The sequence below is a fragment of the Bubalus bubalis genome, chromosome 4 (genome assembly GCF_019923935.1).
Source record: "Bubalus bubalis isolate 160015118507 breed Murrah chromosome 4, NDDB_SH_1, whole genome shotgun sequence".
Classification (NCBI taxonomy): Eukaryota; Metazoa; Chordata; class Mammalia; order Artiodactyla; family Bovidae; genus Bubalus; species Bubalus bubalis.
The window spans coordinates 80,228,427-80,247,730 of NC_059160.1; the positions used below are offsets into that span (position 1 = coordinate 80,228,427).

At 36.7% G+C, this 19,304-nt stretch overlaps 1 protein-coding gene across 3 annotated transcripts in view; it reads left to right on the forward strand.

The window, feature by feature from the left end:
- The window catches only part of CNTN1 (contactin 1), a 404,810-nt gene that overhangs the window by 121,834 nt on the left and 263,672 nt on the right, over positions 1-19,304 (forward strand). Inside the window, exon 1 of one of the 3 annotated variants that reach the window (XM_006055955.4) lies at positions 7,688-8,064. The exons of the other annotated variants lie outside the window; for them this stretch is intronic. The gene's annotated coding sequence lies outside the window, so the exon portion shown is untranslated. Of the gene's footprint in view, positions 1-7,687; positions 8,065-19,304 lie in introns of those variants that run through there. 3 annotated transcript variants of the gene reach the window in all.

The window sequence follows — 19,304 nt, forward strand, 5'->3', positions numbered from 1 at the left end:
TAGCAGAATTCTTAGTAGTTTCACTCTATATGCTGACTGAACTACAGTTGGGTAATTTGTATGAGACCTTGGGAATTATTTGAGTATATTAAGTTTTGCAAGCTCACTGAAATATTGAGATATATTAATGGAATTAGAACTCTTTAATGTTGCATGGACAATGTCACTCAAATTTGGGGACATGTTAGGATACCTGTTCCCTATAGCTATTTTTTTTTCCTTAACTGTAAGATGTGTGCCCACTACCAGCTTAATAAATAAAAGTGTATGCAAATAAACTTCTCTGTATTCCTCTTCCCCAATAATAACCTTCTTCTTCTCCTTAGCAATAAGTACAATCCAGAATTTGATATTTATATCCAGATCTTAAGTTTCATGTATCTTATATACATAAACCTTTAGGCAAAATATAATATCATATCACTTTGCTTATTTTTAAATTTTATGTAATAGGAATTATGATATATGAGTTCTGCATTTTCCCCTAGCATTAAGTATGCAAGCTCCATCTATGTTGATAGTTGTAGCTTTGTTTTTTTTTTCATTTCTTGGCTAATTTAAAAGAATATTGTTAAAGGAAATTATAGTGTAATAAATCTGGGCTTTGGTCATGTGGAATTTTAATTCTGTGTTATTCTTTATATCATTCTACCCTTGTGAAAGTTACTTAAAACTGTCTCAGCCTGTTTTCTTATCTACCAAAAGGGATCATAATGTCTTCCTTATAAATTATTTTAGACATAATTGTAAAATATGCATTTGGAGATAAGTATATAGACATATGGAGAAGGCAGTGGCACCCCACTCCAGTACTCTTGCCTGGGGAATCCCATGGATGGAGGAGCCTGGTAGGCTGCAGTCTATGAGGTCGCTAGGAGTAGGACATGACTGAGTGACTTCACTTTTACTTTTCACTTTCACGCATTGGAGAAGGAAATGGCAACCCACTCCAGTGTTCTTGCCTGGAGACTCCCAGGGACGGGGGAGCCTGGTGGGCTGCCGTCTATGGGGTCGCACAGAGTCAGACACGACTGAAGAGACTTAGCAGTTAGCAATATATACATATAAAATATTATGTATTTGGAACAATAATAAATGATTTTTTCTTTTCCATATTTTAATTTTTCTTTTATTTTTAAATAAGTAGTGATTGCCAGACATACTTTTAATACAAACTCACTATTTGTTGGTCTTTGGGGACATACAAAAGCAGAGACAGTTCTTGGAAGTGGTTCAGTGGCATTATATGGTTGAAGGGGTGTGAGTTGTATACTTGGAAAACCTAGATGTGACTTTAGGCTCACTTGTTCATTGGTCATGTGACCTGATGAAATTTCTCAATCTTACTTTGAGTGGGAGGCTTCATTGGTAAGTGGAGGTAAATGCTACTTGTCTCACAAGAGCTTTTTGATGGTCAAATTAAATCAGTATATTAAAGTACTAAGTGTGTTCTAGCCTTATAGTATGTGTTTAACACATATTAGCAGTTTTCCCTTTTGTAGTCAACTTACTAATGATGTCAAGCTATTTATAACACATATTAGCAGTTTTCCCTTTTGTAGTCAACTTACTAATGATGTCAAGCTATTTATTTAATGTAAACCTTTTATGTACATTTTCTTATCTACATCGCAGTGTTTCTTCCTCCACCTTCTTTTCTCTACACACTTTCAAGCCTAAGTTGTTCTCTCCACTTCCATAGCTTAAACAATTCTGACCACTCCCAGACCTATTTAGTGAAGTATAGCTTCTTTAGCCAAGTGTCTAATGAAAGTTCTATGAGTATCCAATTCTTTATCAACTCTTCATCTTGTTTCCTGGTATACCTCTCTTTTGTTACATTCAATGTTATAACCTAATTACCTCACCATCTCCTCATAACATCAGTGGTTCTTCTTTTCTTTCTTTTTTTTTTGGATAAGAGGCAAGAGGAGGAGTACCCTGAGTGGCCCAAGTCTTAAAGTCTTCTATGATTTCTCCCTGTCTTTTAATCCTACTTAGTCTTACCACTTTAATGTTTAAATAGTTCTAGACTATCTCTATTTCTGCTTTGTGGAGGCCCTCATCACTTCTGGTGGACTAAAATGGTTTTCTATTAAACACATTCTTTTAAACTGTTACTGCATCCAATCTATCCTCCAGTCACAAAACCTAGTCATATTGCTCTCTTGGTGAAATCTTTAAATATCTCTTTCTCTGTTGAATAATACTTCTTAATATACTCCTATAAATATATACTCCTATAAATGTTGTATATAATCATGATTTTTAACCATTTTTGCTATCAGATTTTGTATAATCTTGTGTCATCACCTGAAAATATATGTATTATATCCAAAATTATAAAATAGATACTTAAGTTTCTCAAGCATGTCATGTGATGTCCTGTTTCTCTACAAATGCATGCTTTTCTCCTTACTGAAAATGACTTTCCCTTCAAGACAGATTTGGAAGAAAATAAATTAATATTTCTAAAGTCCTTATTGTGTCAGAACTGTGTTAAGTGACATAAAGACATTGCAATATTTGAATTTGCTAATAACTCTGTGATGTCAATGAAGTTCCTATTTAGACATGAGGAAATCAAGGCAGGATTTAAACTCTCATCTGCATGACTACAAAAAATGTATTTTTAATTATTGTAGTCTAGGCCATTTATTTAATTCTTACAAAAGATAAAGAGATAGAGGTTTAACTTGATTTCTACGTGATAAAACTCATGTTCATGGAGTATGGGTATCATGCCATGGTCACATAAATTTGTAACCCAGTAGGACCCTATGGCATCTTCCTGCAGCAGATATCTACCCCAGGTTCTCAGCCTGCCTTCTGTTTGTAGAAAAGCTGTATTTTCCCAGGGCCCTCCTGAGTTACAAAAGCCTGGCTCAAGGATTAATGATGGAAAAGATGTGAATCAGTTCAGTTCAGTCACTCAGTCATGTCCGACTCTTTGCAACCCCATGGACTGCAGCACGCCAGGCCTCCCTGTCCCTCACCAACTCCCAAAGTTTACTCAAACTAATGTCCATTGAGCCGATGATGCTATCCAACCATCTCATCCTCTGTCATCCCCTTCTCCTCCTGCCTTCAATCTTTCCCAGCATCAAAGATGTGAATATATGGTGACAAAAGTAGCAGTTGAGCAGGAGTGCATGCATGCTCAGTCATGTCTTTGAGACCCTATGGACTATAGCTCTCCAGGTTCCTCTGTCCATGGGATTTTACAGGTAAGAATACTGGAGTGGGTTGTCATTTCCTCCTGAAGGGGATCTTCCTGACCTAGGGATCGAATCTGTGTTTCCTATGTCTTCTGCATCAGCAGGTGAATTCTTTACCACCGAGCCATGTTGTAAGTAGTTTGAGCCAGGAGAACTGGTAACAATTTAAATAATAAATCAGCCATATGGCAGTCACAGAATCTTTAGTTCTTCCCTAAGCTACCTAGGTAACAGTATCTCAAATATAATTCCTAAGTTTTCAAACAGATGCTAAAATCCCACCAAATGGGAGAAGTTAACTACTTGATGCCCATGATCTATGGGAACCTGAGGATTGATAATGTTAACCAGTGACATTGCCTGTTACCTCTTCATGTGTAAGCTGATCACATACCCTGGGACTCCTCTCCCTCAGTTTGTCTTTAAAAATGCTCCCTGAAACTCATCTGGGAGTGTAAGATTTTTGAGCATTAGCTGCCCCAGACTCCTTGTCTGGTGCCTTGCAATAAATGCTGCACTTTTCTTCACAACATCTCAGCGTTATCCTTGGATTTACTCTGCAGGGCAAGAAGACTCAAGTTCTGCTGGGTAACAAATTCAGAAAGTTTGAATATAATTTCAGATTTGCAAAACATTATAGCCCATGTAAGTTTTATTTACCACTCAGATTCCTTAAATATCACCTCTCCATGACATTTCCTAATGCCCCATGAGCAGGTGGTGAATACACAGTTTCTTCTACTGCTCTGCCTCAGGTATAGCACTTATCTGTCACTTACTTAGCGTGCAGTCACAGCATGCTTTAGTAGTTATCTCATTTGCATACCTTAACACATATCAGAAGTGATTATAGTCATCACCCGGCATCTATGTCTTTGTGTGTTTTTCTCACTAAAGTATGAATACCTTGGGAGCAGTCATTATACATATTTGTCTTCCTAGCTTGTAGCACAATTCATTGCATATGGAAAGTACATAATAAATATCTTTGATTGAATGAATGTGTTATAATTAGGGGATGACTGTATTATAGTTAGGACAACTTGAGAAAAGGGGAAATAATGTCTTAAATCTTGGAAAATTAATGCAGCCTGCTCCCACTCCCCTTGAGGTCAGGAATGTGGAAACTTTGGCAGACTATTTTCTTATTTCTACATGGCATTGTGTATTCTTAAAATGAATATAAATTATGCATTTTTCCAAATGACAGGTTAGGTATATATCTTAACAGATATTGCAGATTTAGCTGACTAAATATGTTTTGATTTATTCACAACTTTTGATTCAATTTATTGAGCCTATTGTACATTACAGAGTTTGCTCCATATTTTATATGTATTATAAATTCTTAATATTGGAAAGCCTCTAGATCTGCAAAGAGATCAAATTCATCTAAAAGAGGCACCTCTGTTTTCCATACACTTAAAAAGATAGGTTAAGTGTGTTTCTTAGGCACAGTCAAGCTTCTGGAAAATGGAAATCAGTTCTTGTTACTTTCTCAGGCTTTTTCTTATCTGGGAGTACAATTGGTTGTTTTTACTCATGTGTTTCCCCTCAAGGTTTCCCCTACCCTGATTTCCTAGGGACTTACCATCTCCATAGCTTTTCTTATGCCATACTTATTTCTGCTGAGTCTAATCTTGGTCTACTCTAGGTTGATGAGGTGTTTGCATGTGTCTGTTCTCTCCCCACATTTAAAACAGTTGAATCTGAAAATTCACCAAGTAGGTCCAAAGTTATCATCATCATTTTAGATCTGGGTCTTGGAAATTTGTATGCGGGAAAAATATTGACGTTCCTCCACTCATTACAGAAGGAGAGAAGGACAAAGCTAATGCTTTTCCTATCCACCTGGTTATACACTATTGAATCATGTCAATTCAGAGGGTTTAAATTTCCAATATTTATATTTGCAATTATTTTTGGTTTTGTCAACAATTTATATCTCCTAAATGCTTGTACACTGTATCCTTATATATGATAAGCTAAATTTCAAAGTTTGTGATTTTCTACTAGTTTTAAATTAGACATTATCTTCATACAAAATGGCTTCTAGATGACTAAATTGATAAAACTCTTGGTGAAACTATCTGGTGTCATTTGGGGGGCTCTTAAGAACTCTGGTACCACAATTCTTTACGTCTCAGGGCAGAAAAGATTCATGAAAAGGCACAGTGAAAGATAAGAAGTGATTTATTAGAATAGGATGCTTATGATGTTTACAAGTGGGCAGGCAAGAGGGTACCATGCCTTGAGAACTTACTGGGCTACAGTTTCATAATCAAAGGAAAATGGGGAGGGGAAGAAAAACTTCTTTATCTTTCTTGAGTAGACATCATGCTTCCATCATCAGCTTCTCCTTCAGCTTCAGCAAGGGAGTTTCCTTGACCCTACATGGTCAAGCTAGGTCCATAAATTACTGTTTTTTTATAGTGTGTAGAGAGCGTGTCCTAGGGATCATTAACTTGCTGACCTCACTGGGTAGGATATGGATATCATGCCACCATTGATTTATTGTTTGGAGGCATGTCTCATGCTTCTGTCTCATGGTTTTGTTGCTAAGCAAGCCTTCTTGTTTTGTAGTTAAGCAAACAGTCTTTCTTGAGTAATCATTAACTTACAGAGGTCTCATACACACACACACACACACACACACACATATATATATATACATATTGCTTACAATCCCCTAGTGGGATTAGCTATTTATTAACTATTTAATTACCTACTTTGTCCCTTTATTCCATCCCTGTCATTGGCAGGAAATTTATCCTTAGCTATAACTTCTAAAACTTTTAAGTTTTAGAGATCTTTTGTATAAAGAATAAAAAATATTACTCAATTAAATAGTATAAAATAAAGTCTACTTGTAGTTAACTTGAATTTTTTATTTTAGAAGTAATATGTATTTTTAAATGTACAAGTAGAATCTGAGTTGGATACAACAGAACATTGAGGAGTATGGAAGATATAATGTATATAGTAACTGGAGAGTTAATTTCTCAGACACGTTTAGAATATTTTAGCATAATCCTTATCAGCTGAATATACCTATTTTTTCACTGGCCTAGCAAGGATTATGCTCTTATTGCACTTGGAAGGAAAAACTATCTCCTTGACCATCCTTAAACTCCATCGCTGTTGCCATCAGGGCTCCTACTGCCCTCTCAGGCTGGTATAAATTTTAACTGGTTTATTGACTGAAAGTCACCATGATCATGCCTCCTCCAAGAGTGAATTGCTCTCTGTAGCATAATCTTTATATGGAAAACCTTGATTATACTCTGAGAGGTATTCTCCACTCCAGTCCTGAGCATGAATTTGAAGGTTTCGCTCTGGTCTTACAAATGGCAAGGTGTGGTGAGATAGAAATATTGCCTTTTTGTGTATGTAGTACCTGTGTATATATAAAATATAAGATATATATAGTATATATATATGTATGAAAAGGCTTTGGAAAGACATGGCATTAGGCTTCTAAATAATCTTAGCAACGTCTGTCCTCTAGGGTGGATAAAGTTTAATTTGTTTTTACAATGAAGATACTTTGGGAAATAGACAAACATTTATTGTACATTAAATGCCTTTGCCATTTCATTTTACATGGATCTCTCATATGGTAATTTTTCCAAATACTACTGTGATATTTCAAAATGCTACCTGTGTTTTCTCTTGATGAATATTAGCATAATAAAAAGCATAATTAGCTTTAAAGCTTACTTGTTTTTTGAGGCAATGGAAAAAAACTAGTTAAAATCATGGCATGTTCTTAGGAGCTTAAATTCTGAGAGAAAAGGCTCTCAGAACTACTGACACACCCAGTGTACAGGTGCTCAGAATCCAAAATAGTCAATGGTGATGAACAATGATGTACTCACTATGAAGATTTTTAAAAAAGGAATCCTCTTCCATATTATTGAAAGAAAAATTAATTATTTTTATCTTAAAATCTTCTAAGAAGTGTTATTCAAATGAGCCCGTATAAAAATCTCCTAGAATATGATTTATAGCAATTCATCATTGTTCTTTTTTCTTAATTTTCAATTTAGCACTGTTGATTTTCCGGAAATCGTAGGCAAAAATCAACTCTATATATCTCACTTCTAATATAAAATATTCAGCCTAAATCTGCAGAAACGATGTGTTTTGAATAAAAGTAAACAGATGTTATAGCATTTCCTCAGAAGAGTCCAGTTTAAACATTCTGCAATATGCAAATGCCATCCCATCTATGTGAGTGTTTTACCCCGGTGGATGCTGCAGGGTTGGAGGTTTCTGCCAGTGCTTTAGGTTGTAATTTTATTTGTGGAAATAAACCAATCGCGGAGCTCCAATTGTCTTAGCGATGAGGTGATCAATAGCCCATTACTGGATAGAACAGCGACTACAGGAAGTGCATTGAAGATTTTAATGCATGAATTATGCATGCGGTGGTCATTCTTTAGTCTCTGAACAGAATGACAGGGTTTGTGAAGTCGCCTCAGATAGTTTCTTGCATTAAGTGACTGCAGTGAAATGCTTAATATTTTCAGGCATAGAAGCAGCATTGACTCTAGCCAGCTGAATTTGGATGTAAATCCCCCAGCTCCCAGCACAGAATGCTTTATTTGAAAGTATTGCTATGTAGCGAGCCAGCTTTACTGTCATCTAACCTGCTCTCCCCAGAAGGTTGGCTGAAGGATGGGAGCGGCTGTGCCTGCCTCTGAGGTCACAGCTTGAAGTCCTTTTAACTTGCTTTCTGCAGCAGGAGAGAAGCGTACTGTGGTGTAACTGTCGCCGCATTCATTCAAATGGACAGTTTGCAATAAATACTATATTCAGAACGACAGATAATTCAACATATGAGGTAAGTCCGAGGTTTTCCTCTAGGTTAGAAAATTGCAAGCGAAAATGTGCTGAATTCGGATAAGGATGATGCAGTGTTAGTAGGACTGACTTACACCTCAGTATTGCGATGCAGTGTCGGGATTCTCAATTGTTATGTTAATTGAAGGCTGATTTTATTCTATATTTTTGACAGTATTTGTGCCGCAGGGTATTTTATTTTGCACGCAAAAGCTTTTCAGGACTGTACCAGAGCTCAGATGTGTGTGTCTCAGATAGACTGAAACCTGCAAATTGGGGAGGGGCGGCACCAGAGTATGAGTGGAATCAATAAAAATTACCTCCTGTGGAGAAGTTTTAGCAGGGCTGTGGTATTTCTTGGCTCTTATTGTTTCCTTAATGTCAGTATTTTCAAATTATGGTAAAAAATGTTGATAAACACCAAAAATGTTCACTCCTTTCCCCAGAAGCAGAGGAAAGCACTGAGGTACTGTGTTGCATACAAATGGAACAGATGAAATTAAAATAATTTGGAATAGCTTGTCCTTGAAGGAAGACCTTGTTGTCAGAAACAAAACAGTCTGACTTCTACCTGTGGTGGTCTCTTTTTTTCCCCCTTGTCCAGAATGCCCTACTCCAAAAAGAATATATAGATGACAAGATTTCAAAATGTATGCTCTCCCTCCATGACAAAAAAAAAAAAAAAAAGTTTTATTTCTTTCTTGGTCTTTAAAAAATTAAGCTTATATGGCTGCAGAACTCATTATATAAAAGCCAAATAAAATTTACAAAAACTCTGTAAAACTGAAAAACACAGCTCTATATTCTGCTATATTTGCCAGTCTTTGTGAATTAAAGCTGCTTGCTTAAATACCATGAAAATAATGAATAAAAATGCAAGTATGTGCACTATGAAATAAATTTTTAAACTTTTCTTTACGGTGGGAAAATATCATTAACAAATATTCAGTAAGAAGCTCTAGATATATAACATTTTTAAAAGATGCTTTTCAATAACATTTATACTATTAGTATATACATATGTATACACATAGCATATATGTACACATATGTACACACAATATATAGTTTATAAAACATAATATATGCCATATGACATGTATGTGATATAAAGTAGATAATATAACATTATCTACTCAAGTATGTTAATTAATGTTAAGTTTTAAAAAATGTGTTTTCTAAATAATCTATCAAGAACCAGTGGTAGGGACTTCCCTGGTGGTCCAGTGGTTAGGACTCCAAACTTCTACTGCAGGCGGCATGGGTTCCATCTTTGGTTGGGGAACTAAGATCCCACATGCCACATGGCATGGCAAAAAAATAAATCAATAAAATAGAACCTTAAATTAAAAAAAATCAGCGATAGATAAGGCCAACTATTTTTGCTAAGATAGGGATTATTTATTAAAAATAAAAAGGAAATATGGAGCACTGACAGCAAGATCACAGGAAAAATACCCTTTAAGGGTTTCACAGTGCATTTCAATTTTGCTACAGTGTACTTTGTTACTTGGGTTTCCTGTCAACTGTCTGGTGGTGGTGTGGTACTTGGTTCCCAGGACTGTACAATGTGTTTAAATCTTCCAAGCTCATCTAGTTTAGGTACATAAGTACACTCACACATGGAGTGAAGCTTTTCCTTAGGGAGGGGACCAAAGGAAGGAGAGGTGTCTCCCAATGCTGAGTCATGGTATTCAGTTCTGTTTAAATGCCTTCTGGGTGAGGTCCCCCAACAGCTAGTACAATGGAATCTGAAAGAAAATGAGAAAGAATGGAGGGGACAGAAACTTAATGTATTTATAATAATAAATGTATTTAATAATGTATTTATTGCATTGACATACTAAATTCTGAGTAACGAATATAATGACAATGCTACTTGTTGGAGCTTGTTGAAGTGACAGTAGAAGAAAAGCCTCCATGCTGGGTGACAAGACCATAGCAGTAAAATTAATGAGCCAACATGGGACAATTGTATAGACAAAGGGGTCCATGTAGCACTTCACTTGTACAAATCTAAGCCTCTTTGTCATTGTTCTAGTCTCAACTCAAGCCATTATTCAGTCTCACTGAAAATATCTGATGGTTTTGATAAAGAATATTCCCTAGGTCATGTGAGGAGAATCTAGAATGAGATGTGCTCAGTTCCCAATTTCCATATTAGCTGCAAATAATTTTTATAGGTTATCAATTGGGAGAAACTAGCAAGAGATTAATGAGAATATTTGAAAATCAACCACAACATATGAGGTAAAATACCATAAATGAATTTAGGTAATGATTACCATGGCAAAGTATAATCATACTAAATTCAACTGGAAAGAAAACTGAAGATATAAAAAGGATATAATAAAAAGGAAAGAGAGAAAAATAGAATGTGAAACATCAAAAGTAAACTTTTTGAAAAAATAAATTTAATTTATAATTGATATATTTATTAATACCTCTAAAAATCAATTTATAAGATTACTGAAATATTATGATTCACTAATATAAGATTTTGTAATTTAGCTTAAAAAAGGAACTTTAAAGGTGAGTTAGTAAACTAAGAAATCAGTTGAGAAGAATATTTTAAAATGATAAGCAGACAATTTTGTTATAGGGAATAAATACATATATTAATAAGGAATGTTGACATGTACATCATAATAAATCTAGGAAGAAAACTGTATCCATCTATCTATACTATATTCAGTATTGACTAAGATTATAGAAAAGTTATGAATCCTTTATGGAAGAGTGGAAGAGTGAAAGATGAAAGATGATAGGCCCATTTTCCAAGCCTAAAACACAAATTGATTAAATCTGAGTTAATATTTATATGGTACATCATGAGAAATGCTGGGCTAGAGGAAGCACAAGCTGGAATCAAGATTGCCGGGAGAAATATCAGTAACCTCAGATATGCAGATGACACCACCCTTATGGCAGAAAGTGAAGAAGAACTAAAGAGCCTCTTGATGAAAGTGAAAGAGAAGAGTGAAAAAGTTGGCTTAAAGCTCAACATTCAGAAAATGAAGATCATGGCATCTGGTCCCATCACTTCATGGCAAATAGATGGGGAAACGGTGGAAACAGGGGCTGACTTTATTTTTCTGGGCTCCAAAATCCCTGCAGATGGTGACTGAAGCCATGAAATTAAAAGATGCTTACTCCTTGGAAGGAAAGTTATGACCAACCTAGACAGCATATTAAAAAGCAGAGACATTACTTTGTCAACAAAATTACATCTAGTCAAGGCTATGGTTTTTCCAGTGGTCATGTATGGATGTGAAAGTTGGGCTATAAAGAAAGCTGAGCGCCGAAGAATTGATGCTTTTGAACTGTGGTGCTGGAGAAGACTCTTGAGAGTCCCTTGGACTGCAAGGAGATCCAACCAGTCCATGCTAAAGATCAGTCCTGGGTGTTCATTGGTAGGACTGATTTTGAAGCTGGAATTCTAATACTTTGGCCACCTGATGCGAAGAGCTGACTCATTTGAAAAGACTCTGATGCTGGGAAAGATTGAGGGCAGGAGAAGGGGACAACAGAAGATGAGATGGTTGGATGGCATCACCGACTCAATGGACATGGGTTTGGGTGAACTCTGGGAGTTGGTGATGGACAGGGAGGCCTGGCGTTCTGTGATTTCATGGGGTCGCAAAAAGTCGGACATGACTGAGCAACTGAACTGAACTGAATTGAATCCTCTGTAGGTTTCTTTAATATCTAGAGAGGTATTAATAACTTTTAATACACAGAAAAGTTTTTCAAATATAAATTTATAACAAAGAATGATACCAAGAGATTTCATATTCTTTTCTCTTCCATTGGAGAAAATGATAAAATTGCTATGCTATGCTAAGTCACTTCAGTAGTGTCCAACTCTGTGTGACCCCATAGACAGCAGCACACCAGGCTCCCCCGTCCCTGGGATTCTCCAGGCAAGAACACTGGAGTGGGTGATAAAATTAGTTCCTCCTTAAAATATTTTCCCTAAGAAATTATAGCTTATGAAGCACTTTCCTTTTATATATTCTTTTAGGAGCTGACTCCAATGGTTGTGTTATTTTAACATAGCTTCACGCATGTTTCACCAATTTATTTCCTCTGATTATAAATAAACATTTTACCCATTTACCCATTATTTATTGTTTATTAATCACTTTTAACCATACAAGACAACTCAGTGCAATGAAGCAGCATTTATTAAGGTCTTCTTGTGTGCTTTTGCTCAATACTTGCTTTAGATGCAGAAAAAGATGAAGGGCTATGCATTCAGTAAAACAAATAATTCAAATGCAGGGAAAAAATTAGAGCATGGCACCAGCCCAAAAATATTTTGTTAAATGTTTCAGTGTCACAGGAGAAAGGAGGAACTAGGCTCAGAATTTTTAAATGGAGTCCAAGAGAATAATATCCATAAACATATGGAAATGAAAATTAATACTATATATTCTTGTGTCAGGACTGAAATAGAGGAACTGGATAGATGGAACTGAGAACAAACAAGGTGGGAGCTGGTTATTAAGACTTTAACCAGAAGAATAAAAAGTTTAGACATAGACCTAACAATCATTGGGCAGGACACCCACAGACATTATTTAATCATACTGGAGGCATTCAATGCTAAAGATATTTCTAAACCTCTGAATCAGATGAATTCTCAACTTTTCTTATTAATGGTTGCTAATCCTGAATTAAATATTATATTAACTGTACATTTTTATCTGTATTCTAATGCTTTGCCTTGTTGACCCTGGAGGGGCTGTGCCTCCCAAATTGAGCCAATAATGGGAGTTAGTAAGCCATTGGCCCTCAAATTCCCTTTTCAAGTACAAACCCATCATTCCAAAGTCCTGCCTTCAACCACCCTCTTTGTTAGAGTTCTCATATCTAGCCACTTCTTTCTTCCTAATTGCTCCAGGGAGGAATATTTAGAGCAGACCACTAAGTACAGCCACAATGCCCCAGTGAAAGTAAAAGTTCCTCAGTTGTGTCCAGCTCTTTGCGACCCCATGGACTATACAGTCCATGGAATTCTCCAGGCCAGAATACTGGAGTGGGTAGCCTTTCCCCTTTCCAAGGGATCTTCCCAACCCAGGGATGGAACCCAGGTCTCCCACATTGCAGATGGATTCTTTGCCAGCTGAGCCACAAGGGAAGCCCACAATGCCCCAGGGCTCTCTGAAATAATTCAAACCGGCCAATCCCACATCCACTTTTATCTTGCATCCTTACTGAGAAAAGCATAATACTGTAAAGTCTCATGCCCACTGTTGCCCTTCTCCCATTGCCTTGTGACCAAACCCTCATTATTCCCACAATTCCCTGTATGTCCCCAGGCATATGCTGCCTTCTCAGGATTTGTAGGTGTAATAAGATATTTTTTCCAATGACTATCATCACCAGATCTGTTGGCTTTACCATACCTAGGTAATAATAAAATATATTAAAAAAACTTGAAAAAAATGAGCATCTTTAATGTTAATTGACATCCATAGAAGTATTGTACTCCTACTGTTTAAAATAAATCAGTCAAGTCATTCTCAAATCATTGTCTTTTTATTAAAATGCTATATTGTTAGAGCAAGTTTGTGTGCCTAATGCACAGTGAAACCAAACAAACCAAAATGTTGGAGTTTGGAGCAGAGAAAGGTTTATTGCCGGGTGGCTCAGACGGTAAAGCGTCTGCCTACAATGTGGGACACCTGGGTTTGATCCCTGGGTCAGGAAGATCCCCTGGAGAAGGAAATGGCAACCCACTCCAGTACTCTTGACTGGAAAATCCCATGGACAGAGGAGCCTGGCAAGCTACAGTCCATGGGGTTGAAGAGAGTCGGACACAACTGAGCGACCTCACTAGACTACACTATGCAAGGAAACAGGTGATTTATGTTCCCCTAAATCTAGAGCTCCCTGAAGGGTTCAACAAAACATTTTTTTTTAAGTATCATAAATATATTAGCTCATAGTTCTGTAGTTGGAAGTCCAGGCACAGTTGGCTCACCTGATTCTCTGCTTGAGTGTCATAAGGCTTAAATCAAGGTGTTGGCTGGACTACATTCCTTTCTGGAGACTATGAGGTGAATCTACCTCCAAGTTCATGTAAGATGTTGGCAGAATTCTGTTCCAGTTCTAGACTTAAGGCCCCATTTTCTTTGCTAGCTGTCAGCTGAAGGCTGTTCTCAGCTTCTGGAGGATATCCTTCCTCCATTTTGAAGGCAGCAACAGTGAGTAACAAAGCATTTTTAAAAGCCAGGGGAGGGAGGGGGATTATAGGAATGTGATCAACTCATGCCCAATTCTCTGATTTCTGATAGTGAGATATTAATCACATGGCAGTATCACAGGAGTTAATATTATCAATCCTCAGGGTCCAGTAGGCATGGGGGTTATGTGCCCATGGTCATCAAGTAGTTAACATCTTCTATTTAATGAGGACAGGGAGGGGTTTCACATCTGCAAAACAACTCAGGAAATGTGCATCAGATACTGTAATCTAAGGGTACTCCAGAGAGGAGCTAAAGCATAGTATATGCAGGAATGCCTGTCTTGAAAGATCCTATACATCCTGCTCCATTACAATATTATTTAATTTAAGGGAAATTTCTCAGTGAACCTCCTGTAAGTACAAGCTCAATTCTCTTCTAAGATGTGGTTAGAAGATGAAGGATATTATTCTAGAAATGTAAGTGGACAATTCGTTTTTAGTCTCATAACAAGGTGTACGGGTCTAAAGTTTTAAATATTTTCCTGAGTCTGCTTTAACTTGTTGCTGTTCAGTCACTAAGTAGTGTCCAACTCTTTGTGACCCCATGGATTACAACATGCCAGGTTTCCCTGTCCTTCACTGTCTCCTGGAGTTTGCTAAAACTCATGTCCATTGAGTCAGCAAGGTCATCCAACCATCTCATCCTCTGTCATCCTCTTCTCCTCCTGCTTTCAATGTTTTCCAACATCAGGGTCTTTTCCAAAGAGTTGGGCTCTTCACATCAGATGGCCGAGGTATTGGAGCTTCAGCTTCAGCATCAGTCCTTCCAATGACTATTCAGTGTTTATTTTCTTTAGAATTGACTGGTTTGATTTCCTTGCTGTCCAAGAGACTCTCAAGAGTCTTCTCACACACTACAGTTTGAAAGCATCAATTCTTCAGCACTCAACCTTCTTCATGGTTCAACTCTCACATCTGTACATGACTACTGGAAAAACCATTACTTTGACTAGATGGACCTTTGTTGGCAAAGTGATTTAACTGCTTTTTAATATGCTATCTAGATTTGTCATAGCTTCTCTTCCAAGGAGCAAGCATCTTCTAATTTCATAGCTGCAGTCACCATCCACAGGGATTTTGGAAACCAAGAAAATAAGATCTGCTACTGTTTCAATTTTTTCATAATCTATTTGCCATGAAGTGAACGGATTGGATGCCATGATCTTCGTTTTTTGAATATTGAGTTTTAACCCAGCTTTTTCACCCTCCTTTTCACCTTCATCAGGAGGTTCCTCCACTGTCATTATGTTGGTGGTATCACCTGAATATCTGAGGTTGTTTATACTTCTCCCAGCAATCTTGATTCCAGCTTGTGATTCATCCAGCCTGGCATTTCATATGATGTACTCTGCAGAGAAGATAAATAAGTAGGGTGACAATACAAAAGGAGCCTTGACATACTCCTTTCCCAATTTGGAACCAGTCCATTGTTCCATACCTGGGTCTAACTGTTGCTTCTTGACCTGTAGATTGGTTTCTCAGGAGGCAGATAAGATGGTCTGGTATTCCCATCTCTTTAAGAATTTTCCACAGTTTGTCATGATCCACACAGTCAAAGGCTTTAGCAAAGTTAATGAATCAGAAGTAGATGTTTTTCTTGGATTCTTATGCTTTTTCTATGATCAAACGAATGTTGCCAATTTGATCTCTGGTTCTTTGCCTTTTGTAAATCTAGCTTATACATCTGGAAATTCTCAGTTCACATACTGTTGAAGTCTAGCTTGAAGGATTTTGAGCATTACCTTTCTAGCATGTGAAACAAGCATACTTGCACAGTTATTTGAACATCCTTTGGCATTGCCTTTCTTTGGGATTGGAATGAAAACTGACCTTTTCCAGTCCTGTGGCCACTGCTGAGGTTTCCAAATTTGTTGGCATACGTATTGAGTGCAGCATTTCAGAGCATCATCTTCTAGGATTTGCAGTAGCTCAGCTGAAATTCCATCACTCCACTAGCTTTATTCATAGTAATGCTTCCTAAGGCCCACTTGACTTCACATTCCAGGATGTCTGACTCTAGGTGTGTGGCCATACCATTGAAGTTATCTAATTCATTAAAATTTCTTTTGTATAGTTCTTCTGTGTACGCTTGCCACTTCTTCTTAATATCTTCTACTTCTGTTAGATCCTTACTGTTTCTGTCCTTTATTGTACCCATTTTTGCATAACATGTTCCCTAATAGTATCTCTAATTTTCTTGAAGAAATCCCTAGTCTTTCCTATTCTATTGTTTTCCTCTATTTCTTTGTATTGTTCACTTAAGAAAGCTTTTTTTAATTTGTCCTTGCTATATGGATCTCTGCATTCAGTTGGGTATATCTTTCCCTTTCTCCTTTGCCTTTCACTTCTTTTCTCAGGATATGTTATATCTGCTACATGAAAATAAGTACAAGTGTCTAAGTGGGTAAAGAATTTGCCTGCGGTGCACTAAATGTAGGAGATGGGGCTTGGTTCTCTGGTTCAAGAAGATTCCCCTGAAGGAGCACGTGAAAACTCATTCCAATAATCTTTCCTGGAGAATCCCATAGATGAGAAGTCTAGCAGGCTATATTGCACAGGGTCGCAAAGAGCTGGACATGACTGAAGGGACTGAGCACACACACACACACACACACACACACATCGAGCAAGTAAATCAATATCATAGGGAAATGCCACCTTATGCTCCTTAAATGTCAAATTCTGAAACTGTAATTATCCAATGCTAGTGTTGTTTACATAACATATTTGACATTCAGCAGGCAGCTATATCAGAGAAGGCAATGGCACCCCACTCCAGTACTCATGCCTGGAAAATCCCATGGATGGAGGAGCCTGGTGGGCTGTAGTCCATGGAGTCGCGAAGAGTCAGACATGACTGAGCAACTTCACTTTCACTTTTCACTTTCATGCATTGGAGGAGGAAATGGCAACCCACTCCAGTGTTCTTGCCTGGAGAATCCCAGGGATGGAGGAGCCTGGTGGACTGCCATCTATGGGGTCGCAGAGAGTCGGACACGACTGAAGTGACTTAGCAGCAGCAGCAGCAGCAGGCAGCTATATCTCATCCTAAACAAAAATATTTCTGCTACATTAAAGCTAAAATATTTAATTGAACTGTCTTGAGAATGTTGTCTTTAAGAAAAGGTTGTTAGTAATCAGTGAGTGCAAATCTTTGGAATAATGACAAATGCACTTAACCACAAGACTAAGAAGAATTGAGCCATACAGAAGCAGTGTGCACAAGAATATATATGAAAAGACATTTGTGATATATTTCATTAGTGTGCTTTATTCCTTCAAAACATTATCATTGAAAGAAGCTGAGAACAGTAAATAAATTTAACAGGTAGAAGAATTAAAATGTTAAGTGCATGTTTGAATGTTTTCATTTAACTTCCCTTTCTGCTCCAAGATTGTATGATTATAAATAATTATTGCCATCACAAAATCCTTTAAGAGAGAAACTTTTGATGAAATTTAGTAGAAATTTGGAGACAGTTTAGGTTGGGAACAGGTTAATAAGACACTAGTCATGCTAGCAGATGGAAGGGCAGCAAGGTAGGTGGCTGGGAGGGAATCTGGAGGCGGAGATGTGCCAGAAAGAACATAGAAATTTAAACAGATGGAAGATGATATATTAGTTGGCAACAAGAGAAGCTGGGTGACAAACAAAGAGAAATCTATTGAAGAACTGGGTGAGTAGGCAACCAAGAGGTGAATTAAGTGGACTTAAGCTAAGTAAATCAGTAAGAGGCACCCAAGTTACATAATAGATAGGTAAGAATATGGAAAACTACAAATTTTCCCTTTACTTGAACCCAGGAATTAACTTTTATTATAAATTTTAAAGTGCTTTGAAATCATGATGAACCATGATCATCTATGGAGGGACAATTTTAGGAGAAAATTCAGAGGTGCTTACTACTGAGGAAATGTATTCTGTGAAATTATCATGAATATAAAATTTAGTTTATTATTTTCTAGTTTTGTGTTTTCTATAATTTGAATTTGGACCTTACCTTGGAGGATTCTGTTGGAAAATAATACAGAGAGGTAATACAAGTAGAGAATAAGAACTTTAATCCCTACCAAAAAGAAGATTTGTCAGACTGTGGAAAATCTGAACATAATATTATCTTTGGAAAAAATATCTTGTGTCATCCTTGTCTGTTGAAAGTGATAGTACCTCTGTTTCAGTGAACATAAAAAAGATGATTGCAAGTCATTTGATCTCTTCTTCATCTTTGAATTTATCTATCCTCAAATCACTATATTCTTGGACAATTATTCATACTTAAAAACACTTGATAAAATTATGTAAAATAGGTAATTTAAAATTATATCTGTCATTACATATTAACATAAAGTGCAGTACATAGTAACATTTGGATGAGAATCTTTACTTTATGGCTATCTTGATTGATTTTCAGATAGATACATGGGTTCTACATGGAGAGACACTATCATTTGAAATTTTTTTTTGCTTGTTTGTTTTAATAATTCTTTATTTTTTATTGAAATAGAGTTGATTTACAATGTTTCAGGTGTATCACAAAGTGATTCAGTTTTGTATATACACATAGGTGATTGATAGATAGATCTAGATATTCTTTTTCATATTCTTTTCCACTATAGGTTATTACAAGACATTGAATATAGTTCCTGGTATTTTTAAAATTTATTTATTTATTTTAATTAGAGACTAACTACTTTACACTATTGTAGTGTTTTTTTGCCATACAGTGACATGGATCAGCTATGGGTGTACATGTGTCCCCCGATTCTGACCATCCTCCCATCTCCCTCCCTATCCCATCCCTCATTGTCATCCCAGTGCACTGGCCCTGAGTGCCCTGTCTCATGCATCGAACCTGGACTGATGATCTATTTCACATATGGTAATATACATGTTTCAATGCTATTCTCTCATCATTTGACAGATTTTAAACATGAATTAACTCCACTCTTGTCTTTGTTCTTCAATCTAACCTATAAATTTATTTTTT